We start from the raw sequence: 14,087 nt of genomic DNA on the forward strand, positions 1-14,087 counted from the left end.
TCCACTCAATGACCAGCAAGCTACAGTGCAGGACACCCTATGCCAAACAACTAGCAAGACAGGAACACAACCCCATCCATTAGCACAGAGGCTGCCTAAAATCATAATAAGGCCACAGACACCCCAAAACACACCACCAGACGTGGACCTGCCCACCAGAAAGACAAGATCCAGCCTCATCCACCAGAACACAGGCACTAGTCCCCTCCACCAGGAAGCCTACACAACCCACTGAACCAACCTTAGCCACTGGGGACAGACACCAAAAACAACAAAAACTACAAACATGCAGCCTGTGAAAAGGAGACCCCAAACACAGTAAGTTAAGCAATATGAGAAGACAGACAAACACACAGCAGATGTAGGAGCAAGGCAAAAACCCACCAGACCTAACAAATGAAGAGGAAATAGGCAGTCTACCTGAAAAAGAATTCAGAATAATGATAGTAAAGATGATCCAAAATCTTGGAAATAGAATGGAGAAAATACAAGAAATGTTTAACAAGGACCTAGAAAAACTAAAGAGTAAACAAACAGAGATGAACAACACAATAAATGAAATTTAAAATTCTCTAGAAGGGATCAATACCAGAATAACTGAGGCAGAAGAACGGATAAGTGACCTGGAAGATAAAATAGTGGAAATAACTACTGCAGAGCAGAATAAAAAAAAAAAGAATGAAAAGAATTGAGGACAGTCTCAGAGACCTCTGGGACAACATTAAATGCACCAACATTTGAATTATAGGGGTCCCAAAAGAAGAAGAGAAAAAGGGACTGAGAAAATATTTGAATACATTGTAGTTGAAAACTTCCCTAATATGGGAAAGGAAATAGTTAATCAAGTCCAGGAAGCACAGAGAGTCCCATACAGGACAAAACCAAGGAGAAACACGCCAAGACACATATTAATCAAACTATCAAAAATTAAATACAAAGATCAAATATTAAAAGCAGCAAGGGAAAAACAACAAGTAACACATAAAGGAATCCACATAAGGTTAACAGCTGATCTTCAAACAGAAACTCTGCAAGTCAGAAGGGAGTGGCAGGACATACTTAAAGTGATGAAAGAGAAAAACCTACAACCAAGATTACTCTACCCAGCAAGGATCTCATTCAGATTTGACGGAGAAATTAAAAGCTTTACAGACAAGCAAAAGCTAAGAGAATTCAGCACCACCAAACCAGCTTTAAAACAAATGCTAACAGAACTTCTCTAGGCAGGAAACACAAGAGAAGGGAAAGACCTACAATAATAAACCCAAAACAATTAAGAAAATGGTAATAGGAACATACATATCGATAATCACCTTAAATGTAAATGGATTAAATGCTCCAACCAAAAGACACAGACTGGCTGAATGGATACAAAAACAAGACCCATATATATGCTGTCTACAAGAGACCCACTTCAGACCTAGGGACACCTACAGACTGAAAGTGAGGGGATGGAAAAAGATATTCCATGCAAATGGAAATCAAAAGAAAGCTGGAGTAGCAATTCTCGGATCAGACAAAATAGACTTTAAAACAAAGACTATTACAAGAGACAAAGAAGGACACTACATAATGATCAAGGGATCAATCCAAGGAGAAGATGTAACAACTGTAAATATTTATGGACCCAACATAGGAGCACCTCAATACATAAGGCAAATGCTAACAGCCATGAAAGGGGGAATCGACAGTAATACAATCATAGTAGGGGACTTTAACAACCCACTTTCACCAATGGACAGATCATCCAAAATGAAAATAAATAAGGAAACACAAGCTTTAAATGACCCATTAAACAAGATGGACTTAACTGATATTTATAGGACATTCCATGCAAAAACAACAGAATAAATACACTTTCTTCTCAAGTGCTCATGGAACATTTTCCAGGATAGATCATATCTTGGGTCACAAATCAAGCCATGGTATATTTAAGAAAATTGAAATCGTATCAAGTATCTTTTCTGACCACAACGCTATGAGACTAGATATCAATTATGGGAAAAAATCTGTAAGAAATACAAATATATGGAGGCTAAACAACACACTACTTAATAACCAAGAGATCACTGAAGAAATCAAAGAGGAAATCAAAAAATACCTAGAAACAAATGAGAATGAAAACACAACAACCCAAAACCTATGGGATGCAGCAAAAGCAATTCTAAGAAGGAAGTTTATAGCTATACAATCCTACCTTAAAAAGCAAGAAACATCTCAAATAAACAACCTAAACTTGCACCTAAAGCAATCAGAAAAAGAACAAAAAAAACCCAAAGTTAGCAGAAGGAAAGAAATCATAAAGATCAGATCACAAATAAATGAAAAAGAAATGAAGGAAACGACAGCAAAGATCAATAAAACTAAAAGCTGGTTCTTTGAGAAGATAAACAAAATTGATAAACCATTAGCCAGACTCATCAAGAAAAAAAGGGAGAAGACTCAAATCAATAGAATTAGAAATGAAAAAGAAGTAACAACTAACACTGCAGAAATACAAAGGATCCTGAGAGATTACTACAAGCAGCTATATGCCAATAAAATAGACAACCTGGAAGAAATGGACAAATTCTTAGAAATGCACAACCTTCCAAGACTGAACCAGGAAGAAATAGAAAATATGAACAGACCAATCACAAGCACTGAAATTGAAACTGTGATTAAAAATCTTCCAACAAACAAAAGCCCAGGACCAGATGGCTTCACAGGCGAATTCCATCAAACATTTAGAGAAGAGGTAACACCTATCTTTCTCAAACTCTTCCAAAATATAGCAGAGAGGAACACTCCCAAACTCATTCTACGAGGCCACCATCACTCTGATACCAAAACCAGACAAAGATGTCACAAAGAAAGAAAACCACAGGCCAATATCACTGATGAACATAGATGCAAAAATCCTCAACAAAATACTAGCAAACAGAATCCAACAGCACATTAAAAGGATCATACACCATGATCAAGTGGGGTTTATCCCAGGAATGCAAGGATTCTTCAATATACGCAAATCAATCAACATGATAAACCATATTAACAAATTGAAGGAGAAAAACCACATGATCATCTCAATAGATGCAGAGAAAGCTTTCGACAAAATTCAACACCCATTTATGATAAAAACCCTGCAGAAAGTAGGCATAGAGGAAACTTTCCTCAACATAATAAAGGCCATATATGACAAACCCACAGCCAACATCGTCCTCAATGGTGAAAAACTGAAACCAATCCCACTAAGATCAGGAAGAAGACAGGGTTGCCCACTCTCACCACTATTATTCAACATAGTTTTGGAAGTTTTAGCCACAGCAATCAGAGAAGAAAAAGAAATAAAAGGAATCCAAATCGGAAAAGAAGAAGTAAAGCTGTCACTGTTTGCAGATGACATGATACTATACATAGAGAATACTAAAGATGCTACCAGAAAACTACTAGAGCTAATCAATGAATTTGGTAAAGTAGCAGGATACAAAATTAATGCACAGAAATCTCTTGCATTCCTATACACTAATGATGAAAAATCTGAAAGTGAAATTAAGAAAACACTCCCATTTACCACTGCAACAAAAAGAATAAAATATCTAGGAATAAACCTACCTAAGGAGACAAAAGACCTGTATGCAGAAAATTATAAGACACTGATGAAAGGAATTAAAGATGATACAAATAGGTGGAGAAATGTACCATGTTCTTGGATTGGAAGAATCAACATTGTGAAAATGACTCTACTACCCAAAGCAATCTACAGATTCAATGCAATCCCTATCAAACTACCACTGGCATTTTTTACAGAACTAGAACAAAAAATTTCACAATTTGTATGGAAACACAAAAGATCCCGAATAGCCAAAGCAATCTTGAGAAAGAAAAACGGAGCTGGAGGAATCAGGCTCCGTGACTTCAGACTATACTACAAAGCTACAGTAATCAAGACAGTATGGTACTGGCACAAAAACAGAAATATACATCAATGGAACAGGAGAGAGAGCCCAGAGATAAACCCACGCACATCTGGTCACCTTATCTTTGATAAAGGAGGCAAGAATATATAGTGGAGAAAAGACAGCCTCTTCAATAAGTCGTGCTGGGAAAGTGGGCAGCTACATGTAAAAGAATGAAATTAGAACACTCCCTAACACCATACACAAAAATAAACTCAAAATGGATTAAAGACCTAAATGTAAGGCCAGACACTATCAAACTCTTAGAGGAAAACATAGGCAGAACACTCTATGACATAAATCACAGCAAGATCCTTTTTGACCCACCTCCTAGAGAAATGGAAGTAAAAACAAAAATAAACAAATGGGACCTAATGAAACTTAAAAGCTTTTGCACAGCAAAGGAAACCATAAACAAGACCAAAAGACAACCCTCAGAATGGGAGAAAATATTTGCAAATGAAGCAACTGACAAAGGATTAATCTCCAAAATTTACAAGCAGCTCATGCAGCTCAATAACAAAAAAACAAACAACCCAATCCAAAAATGGGCAGAAGACCTAAATAGACATTTCTCCAAAGAAGATATACAGATTGCCAACAGACACATGAAAGAAGGCTCAACATCATTAATCATTAGAGAAATGCAAATCAAAACTACAATGAGATATCATCTCACACTGGTCAGAATGGCCATCATTGAAAAATCTAGAAACAATAAATGCTGGAGAGGGTGCAGAGAAAAGGGAACCCTCCTGCACTGTTGGTGGGAATGTAAATTGATACAGCCACTATGGAGAACAGTGTAAAGGTTCCTTAAAAAACTAAAACTAGAACTACCATATGACCCAGCAATCCCACTACTGGGCATATACCCTAAGAAAACCATAATTCAAAAAGAGTCAGTCATGTACCAAAATGTTCATTGCAGCTGTATTTACAATAGCCAGGACATGGAAGCAACCTAAGTGTCCATCAACAGGTGAATGGATAAAGAAGATGTGGCACATATATACAATGGAATATTACTCAGCCTTAAAAAGGAGCGAAACTGAGTTATTTGTAGTGAGGTGGATGGACCTAGTAGAGTCTGTCATACAGAGTGTAGTAAGTCAGAAAGAGTAAAACAAATACCGTATGCTAACACATATATATAGAATCTAAAAAAAAAAAGAAAAAGAAAGAAAAAAAAATGATCAGAAGAACCTAGGGGCAAGACGGGAATAAAGATGCAGACCTACTAGAGAATGGACTTGAGGATACGGGGAGGGGGAAGGGTAAGCTGGGACAAAGTGAGACAGTGGCATGGACATATATACACTACCAAACGTAAAATAGATAGCTAGTGGGAAGCAGCCACATAGCACAGGGAGATCAACTCTGTGCTTTGTGACCACCTAGAGGGGTGGGATAGGGAGGGTGGGAGGGAGGGAGATGCAAGAGGGAAGAGATATGGGGACGTATGTATACGTATAGCTGATTCACTTTGTTATAAAGCAGAAACTAACACACCATTGTAAAGCAATTATACTCCAATAAAGATGTTAAAAAAAAAAAAGGAAAAGAAAAAAAAAATGACACATGCACCCCAATGTTCACTGCAGCACTATTTACAACAGCCAGGTCATGGAAGCAACCTAAATGCCCGTCGACAGACGAATAGATAAAGAAGTTGTGGTACATATATACAATGGAATATTACTCAGCCATAAAAAGGAACAAAATTGAGTCATTTGTTGAGGCGTGGATGGATCTAGAGACTGTCATACAGAGTGAAGTAAGTCAGAAAGAGAAAAACAAATATCGTATATTAACGCAGGTATGTGGAACGTAGAAAAATGGTACAGATGAGCCCGTTTACAGGGTAGAAGTTGAGACACAGATGTAGAGAACAGACATATGGTCACCAAGGGGGGAAAACTGTGGTGGGGTGGGGATGGTGGTGTGCTGAATTGGGCAATTGGGATTGACATGTATACACTGATGTGTATAAAATTGATGACTAATAAGAACCTGCAGTGTAAAAAACAAACAAACAAAACAACTAATACTAAACTTTCACTGGGTTATTTGTATGGAAATATGTTAATATAAATGTTTCAGACATTACATGAAAATTCTAAAAATCTTATACGTTCTGGTATAATGTTATAAATCATAATTCTAGTTATTACTTTAAAATGTATATCTCAGAAATAACTAAATTTCCTTGTCAATTGCATTATTATGAACTTTCATCAAATCTTTAACCGTGGTCATTTTTAAGTCTTTTGTCATTTACAGACAGTTCTGGGTGTACTCTGATACTTTTGCAAATATGTTCCTATAAAAGGGTTTCATCTTCAAGGAATTCATGGAAAAGACTCTGACAAGTACAGGTTTCTGGTAACTGTACTGCTGAACTGAATGAATAAGCATTTTCAGAACTCTAATGAAAAACTGATGAACTCATAAAAGTGTTAACAAAAAATCAAGATAAAAAAAAATTAATTACATGCGACTGAGTGAACTGATGAGGATGATTGTAATTTTTGTGACTTTCTCTTTGAATTAAAAAAAAAAAAAATCCCACAAGGACTCAGAGGCAAAGAATATACAAATCAATTTTCACTGCAAAGTAAAGGAGCTGTTACAGTGGAGGACTACTGGACTGAATGTCAATATTATGACATAGTATGAGTGTGTTTCGTGTTTGGTAATTGTAATCATTGTTGCTTTTGTTGTGGTCATCCATTTACAATGCTTGGTGTCAGTCTATTTATCTCTTGTAAAAATAAAATACAGTGTGTGTTAAAAAAAAAAAAAAGAAAAGACAATGAGTAAAACTTACCTCTTGGGCTTCCCTGGTGGCGCAGTGGTTGAGAATCTGCCTGCTAATGCAGGGGACACGGGTTCGAGCCCTGGTCTGGGAAGATCCCACATGCCGCAGAGCAACTAGGCCCGTGAGCCACAACTACTGAGCCTGCGCGTCTGGAGCCTGTGCCCCGCAACAAGAGAGGCTACGATAGTGAGAGGCCCACGCACCGCGATGAAGAGTGGCCCCCACTTGCCACAACTAGAGAAAGCCCTCGCACAGAAACGAAGACCCAACACAGCCAAAAATAAATAAATAAATAAATAAATAAATAAACTTACCTCTTCATACTATCCTCTTGGGAAAAAAAAAAAAAAATGAGAAAGCACTATGTTCAGAACAGAACACTAAGGTTGTGGCCAAGGACCCCTTGATAAAGAGATTAGTATGGGTGTGAACATCAGACTTAATCAGCCACCCCAGCAGGAAACAGCCAGTCAGAACTGGAAGGAGACAGGAAGGAAGGAATGAAGATTGTCAGCCTTCTTAGGTTTTACAGGATGGGACCACAAAGCTATTCAGTTGGGAACGTGGGATATTCTTCTAGACAAGAGAAGAAGGACCCCAAAGGCTATTCTGAAATCATGAAGGCTGCCTCCCCAGTGTCCAAAGAGGAGGCTATCACCTGGGTTTCAACAGGGCAAACAAAGACTTCCAGCCCAAAGCCATGGGGGTCAGGCCAGTAGAGCCACTACTATGTGAGATTCCACACACTAAATTATTATTTAATAATAAATAATTTATTATCAATTAATAAATTATTTAATTAAATATTAAAATATTTAATACTTCTAAGTGGACAAATATTTGAACAGATACTTCACCAAAGAAGATATATGGATGTCATATAAGCATATGAAAAGATCTTCAATATCCTTAGTCATTACAGAAATGCAAATTAAAACCACAAAATGTTATCACTACACAGCTATTAAATGGATTAAAAAGAGAAGGGAGGTGAAGAAAGGAAGGAAGAACGGAAGGAAGGAAGGAAAGAAAGAAAGGGGAGGGAGGGGGCGAAGAAAGCAAGAGCGAGTGAATGAAATAGGAAGAGAGAAAGAAGGAAACACACAAACAAACTGACACTATTAGGTGTGAATGAGGCTGCACAGCAGCTGGAATCCATACACTACTTGTTGGAATGCAAAACAGTACAGCCACTATGGAAAACAGTCTGGCAGCTTCTTATAAACATAACTTACCATGCAACCCAGCAATCTCACTAAGCCAGATTCAAAAGGCTACATATGACATTCTGGAAAAGGCAAAATTATAGGGAAAGAGAATGATCAGTGGTTTTCACAGGTTAATGGTGGGAAGAGAGTCTGACTACAAAGCAAGAGGAAATTTTTTTTTGAGAGCAAGATGAAGGAACTGTTCTGTACTTATATTGTGGTAGTGATTACATAACTCCAAGAATGTGTCAAATCCCATTTATACTCCAAAAAGTGTGAATCCTGTTGTATGTAAACTAAAATAAATATATAGCAGAAAACATTCATTGTTCGACCTTAAATGGAACTATTTTTACTCATATATAGTTTTGTATCATCACCCAATATACAGTCACTGAGTTTTTGCATATCTTCCATATGTTGACATCTTTATATCATTGTGTTTTATGCAGTATCTGGAAACACCAGAGTAGAAATGAAAACTGAACATCCCAGTCTAATGAAAACAGTTTGGGTCTTATAAACTCCCTAAAAGGTCTACTATAGGAACCTTCAGAGAATTACTAATCTAAATATGGAAATAACATCAGACCAAACAGCTAAAAACATGTTCTTCCCAACCTACTTTTACAAATTCATTTGGTGTATCTATATATTAATGACACTAAGTCACTTTATCAATCATCTTATCAAATCATTTTACCATATTGTGTATGATATGTAAACAATAAGGAAGGGCACTGTTTACTAGGTAAATATATAGATCATGATAAATATGACCATTTTGGGGAAGCCAGTTATTATATTCCGAGGAAAAAGTAAAGAACCAGCTAGTGATAGAAAATAATTCTAAAGGGTAATCTCCCATGCTAATACAAATGCAATTTTAGAATCTGCTGTACTTTAACACATAACTTGACAACTTCCTGTTTCTGATAAAAATCAGCAGAGTGACAATACCCAAGTGACGAGCTCCGGAAGTTTGGCTGGGCTACAGATCTCTCAGTAAACAATGAAGGGGTGAAAATCCCCAAATAACTAATTTCAATATGCTGTAATGCAAAAAGACAAGGCAATTCATAAGATGATTTTATTCTATTCAATGTTTTAAAACCTACTATCTCATCAAGTAATTTTAATTGCTAGACACTCTTACTAATAAAACAACATGGATAAGAATCCCACCATGAAGAAAACAAAAAATTACAGGCTAGTCTGAAATAAAGACTACTTACCTGTTTCTTTTAAAAGGACAGGTCAAATAAAATGCCATCTTATCCTATCCACTTTTGAAAATATCACTTTGAAAACATCCCCAATATGAGAAAGCACAAGATGACAAGAGCTAAAGTCCCGTGCATATCAAAATTCATTCACTTATTCATTCAACAAACGTTTATAGAGTAGTTATTACAGAGTAGGAGGACACTGAGCTAAAGCCTGAGAGTAAAGAAAGGCATATCAAGCAAAAATCCTGCTCTCAAAAAATAGACTATAACTCTATCTCTTCAACAACTTGTTTAATTAATGCCTTTTATATACAAGGCATTATTCCCTATATGATTATTTTGTCAGGTATCACAAAATTTTACTTATTACTCTCTGAATTACAATAAGCTGTACCAAGATCACAATAAGAATGTATTGCCATTTTATAATCTGAAGAATACTGCATTTAATATAAATCAAAGAAGTCATTACATGTTACTGCTAAAGTAAAAGCAATATGATAATCTTGTTAAGATTGCTAAATTATGAGCAATTATGGTATAAACCACCATCTATAACAAAAGTGTAACATAACGAAGAATTTAATGTCATAATTAATACAACAAATGTAAACACATTAACTGATCTAATCCTTACTGTGCTTCACAACTAAACATAAATGGGTAAAAAACTGACTGTAATCATATTTTTATATGTATTTTTTAACTTGTGGTAAAATACATGTTTTGGGTTGAACTCTCACCCCTCCTCCAAATTCAGATGCTTAAGTCCTAACCTCTAGTACCTCAGAATGTAACTACATTTGGAGATAGGGTCTTTAACAAAGTAATTAAGGTAAAATGAGGTCATTAGGGTGGGCTCTAATCCAGTATGATTAGTGTCATTTTAAGAGCTGATTAGTACACAAACACACTCAGTGGGAAAACTATATGAAGACAGTGGGAGAAGACAACCATCAACCAAGCCAGAAACCAACCCTGCTGACAACTGATCTCAGATCAGACTCTACCTCCGGAATTTTGAGACAATAAATTTCTGTTGTTTAAGTCACCCAGTTTGTGATACTTTGTATTGGCAGCCCTAGCAAACTAATACAATACACATAAAATTTATCATCTGATTCATTTTTAAATCTACAGTTCCATGGCATTAAGTATTCACAGTGTTATGCAATCATTACCACCATCCATCTCCAGAACAATTTTCATCTTGCAAAACTGAAACTCTATACCCATTAAATGATGACTCGCCTATATACAGCCAAACTACCAATTAAGCATGAGAGAAGAATAAAATAATTTTCAGACATGCATTCTCAAAATATTTAATTCCAATGTACCCTTATTCAGGAAACAACTGGAAAACATGCTACAGCAAAACAAAGGAATAAAGCAAGAAAAAAGACGACACTGGACCTAGGAAACAGGGGGACCAATGAAGAAAGGCAAAGAGACTTCCAGAATGCCAACAAAAGCAAATTAAGCTCTGAAACAGGTCTAGAATAAATAGTCCAAATTGGAGTAGAATTACAGGGGAAAAAAAAAAAACTGATAGATTATCTGACAGGTATGACTATGTGAAAAATTATCCAAGTATGAATTTTACAGAACTGTTGTAGGGTGTGGGAAGGTTTAGCTATAAATTCAAAGAAAACGGGGCTTCCCTGGTGGCGCGGTGGTTAAGAATCTGCCTGCCAATGCAGGGGACGAGGGTTCGAGCCCTGGTCTGGGAAGATCCCACATGCCGCAGAGTGGCTAGGCCCGTGAGCCACGACTACTGAGCCTGCGCGTCTGGATCCTGTGCTCCGCAATGGGAGAGGCCGCAACAGTGAGAGGCCCGCGATGAAGAGTGGCCCCCGCTCGCAGGAACTGGAGAAAGCCCTCGCACAGAAACGAAGACCCAACACACCCAAAAATAAATAAATAAATAAATTTATTTTAAAAATTAAAAAAAAAAAATTCAAAGAAAATTTTAAATGAGAATCTTACAAATTTCTTACAAATTTCAAGAAAAAAATATGAAGTTACACAAGAAAGGAAATTTAAACATAGGAGGTGGGTCAGCTGTAAGCAATACATACATGGTTTATGTGGTCATGATAATAAAAACACTGAATCTGATTATATTTTATCAAGACAATGGGGCCAAGAAAGATAGGTTAAGAAAATGAATATCCTCATTTATCTTAACAGAAAATCAGTAGATGTCTAAATTTAATGAGTAAGAGATAATACAGGCATTAAATAGTTTTTACTTATCAAACTAATATATGAACATGGTTTAAAACGTTATATAGTGCTAAGACATCTATAACAAAAGTAACAGTTGTTTGCTCTCCTGCTCCTTTTTCCTCCCCCTTGCCTCAAGAGGTAATCACTTTCAACTTTTTTAGCTGTTTCTTCTTGCTTCATCTGGTATCATTAGAAACAGCTACTAAAGTTGAAAGAGATTACTTCTTGAGTAAAAGGGGCAGGAAAAGTAAAGGGAGAGCAAAGGACTGCTATTTTTGTTACAGGTCTCTTAGCACTACTTGACATTTTAAACTATGTTCATATACTTCTTTTTTTTTTAATTTATTTTTGGCTGCATTGGGTCTTCGTTGCTGTGCACGGGCTTTCTCTAGTTGCGGCGAGCGGGGGCTACTCTTCACTGCAGTGCATGGGCTTCTCATTGTGGTGGCTTCTCGTCGCGGAGCATGGGCTCTAAGTGCGCGGGCATCAGTAGTTGTGGCTCCTGGGCTCAGCAGTTGTGGCTCGCGGACTCTAGAGCACAGGCTCAGTAGTTGTGGCGCACAGCCTTAGTTGCTCCGTGGAACGCGGGATCTTCCCGGACCAGGGCTCGAACCCGTGTCCCCTGCATTGGCAGGCAGATTCTTAACCACTGTGCCACCAAGGAAGCCCTCATATACTATTTTGATGATTAAAAAATTTAGAAAGCCTCACTGATCCCTTAAAAATCAAAAATTAAGTCAATCAAAATATTGAATAGCTAACTTTTAAGCTGTACCAGCATCCATTCTCTCTTCTTTTTGTGATAGTATCTCAACTTCTTTCTGAGAAACTACCCTCTCCATCCCCACCCCCCCCACCCCCCAATTCTATTTCACCATTTTTTAGGTGGAGTTCCATCAACTGTGATATAGTATCTGCAATTCTTGCACGGCCAATCAGAATATTAAATTCCCTTAATTCTTGTGACCAGTTGGGGAATGGGCCTAAAACTCAAGTTGTTCATTCAGAAAGACTCCTGGGATATCTATGGGGGTTACTGGGATGACACCCTTTTCCCAGCAGACTTAAACCTGAGAACATGTACCCTCAGAGTAAACATCACCATGTAGAGCCTGGCAATGAAGCTGAGAGGCAAATAAAGATTAGATTTCATTTTTTGAGCCCCTAATCATTCCTCAATCTAGAACCTAGCTCTGAATTTTTCATTTCAGAGATAGCAAAAAATTACCTTTCTATTAAAAATAAACTAATAGGGCCAACATGTGTGTACGATGATAATAGGGAACCGAACTGACTGAAAAAAAGAGTATCAAATTTAAAAGAGAAAAGAACAGTCTAAAAAAGAAGACTTCAGATGGAAGAAAAATGAACAAAAACAAGAATATAAAAAGCTAGATGGGGATTAAGGAAACTCTAATAACAGCAAGTACAGATACTTCCAAACTTAATAACTCTGTGTGTGTGTGTGTGTACATGTATGTACACTTTGGAAAGGGTTTAATGAAAGCTAACACTGAACACTATGTGGGTCTTATAAACAACCAAATCACTGATTTTACCAAGCTTTCCCTTGTAAACGTTTACCAGGTTTTTTTTGAGGTCCTTCTATGTTCCAGGCACAGTGTGAGTGAACCAGCTTACAAAGCTAAAGCTGTCCTGGAAGAGCTTACAGGTTAGTGGGAAAAGTTCTATTTTTTGTTAATATTATTTTACCTGTAATGCTGACTTATTTTAAACATATTTTGCTCCCAATTAACATCACAAACTATGCCAGCTGCATCTGTAAATTAGGTCCAGTGTGTTGCTGTTTACACATTTAGCTACCTCTGACTGGACCAATAAAACTACTTGTCTTTTCACTTTATAAACTCTTAGCTGCCAAAACACACCTATTTTAAAATGTAATATAAAAACATATGGCCTGCCTTGAATTCCAAAGGCCTAAAGAACAAAAAATATAATGGTCCTAAGAAGGCAAGCTTGGTATCAGGTTAAAAAAGGACAGATCCAGAGGAGCAGCATAACAAGTTTATACTCACTAGTTCTAAGACAGAGGCTGTACATTCTGGTTTCATTCTCCTCACACAGGGTAATGCCAAAAAGGAAACTACTAATAGTTGGAGAAGAGCTTTTCTACTCCATGTGTCTTCCATCCTGGAGTTTCTGGGAAATACAAATTATCTTCCTAAGACATGGAAGGAGGGATTTTATTCAGCCTAGACTGCCTCTAACCCCTAAGCGCTGGGGAAAAGGACCCTCATAAAGAAACATGTCCTTTTCCTAAGGAGAATGGAACTAAACTAGGTGAATCCACCCTCAAAAACAAAACAGCTGTCAGAAACTAGAGACCAGTTTTACTGGACTATGACAGTAAAACACCTGGGTTATCTCATGTCTTTATTACTGTTATCTCTACATTGCCTCCATATTTGGGTATGTGGACTGTTAAGGTAGAGGAAATGAGAGGACTGTCTAGATTCTCTAACTTTTCAGCCAAGCTTGAGAGAACCCCCAGGTGGTTGTGTAGGTGAACACAGCTTTAAAAGCACAAAGGAGGGACTTCCCTGGTGGCACAGTGGTTAACAATCCACCTGTCAATGCATGGGACATGGGCGCAGCAACAAAGACCCAATGCAGCCAAACATAAATAAATAAATAA

The 14,087-nt window shown here is 37.2% G+C and overlaps 1 protein-coding gene across 2 annotated transcripts in view; it reads right to left on the reverse strand.

Annotated features, from left to right (window-relative positions):
• NCK1 (NCK adaptor protein 1) overlaps positions 1 to 14,087 on the reverse strand; it is an 82,878-nt gene that overhangs the window by 39,527 nt on the left and 29,264 nt on the right. The window lies entirely within an intron of this gene.

This window comes from Eubalaena glacialis, chromosome 6 (genome assembly GCF_028564815.1).
Source record: "Eubalaena glacialis isolate mEubGla1 chromosome 6, mEubGla1.1.hap2.+ XY, whole genome shotgun sequence".
Classification (NCBI taxonomy): Eukaryota; Metazoa; Chordata; class Mammalia; order Artiodactyla; family Balaenidae; genus Eubalaena; species Eubalaena glacialis.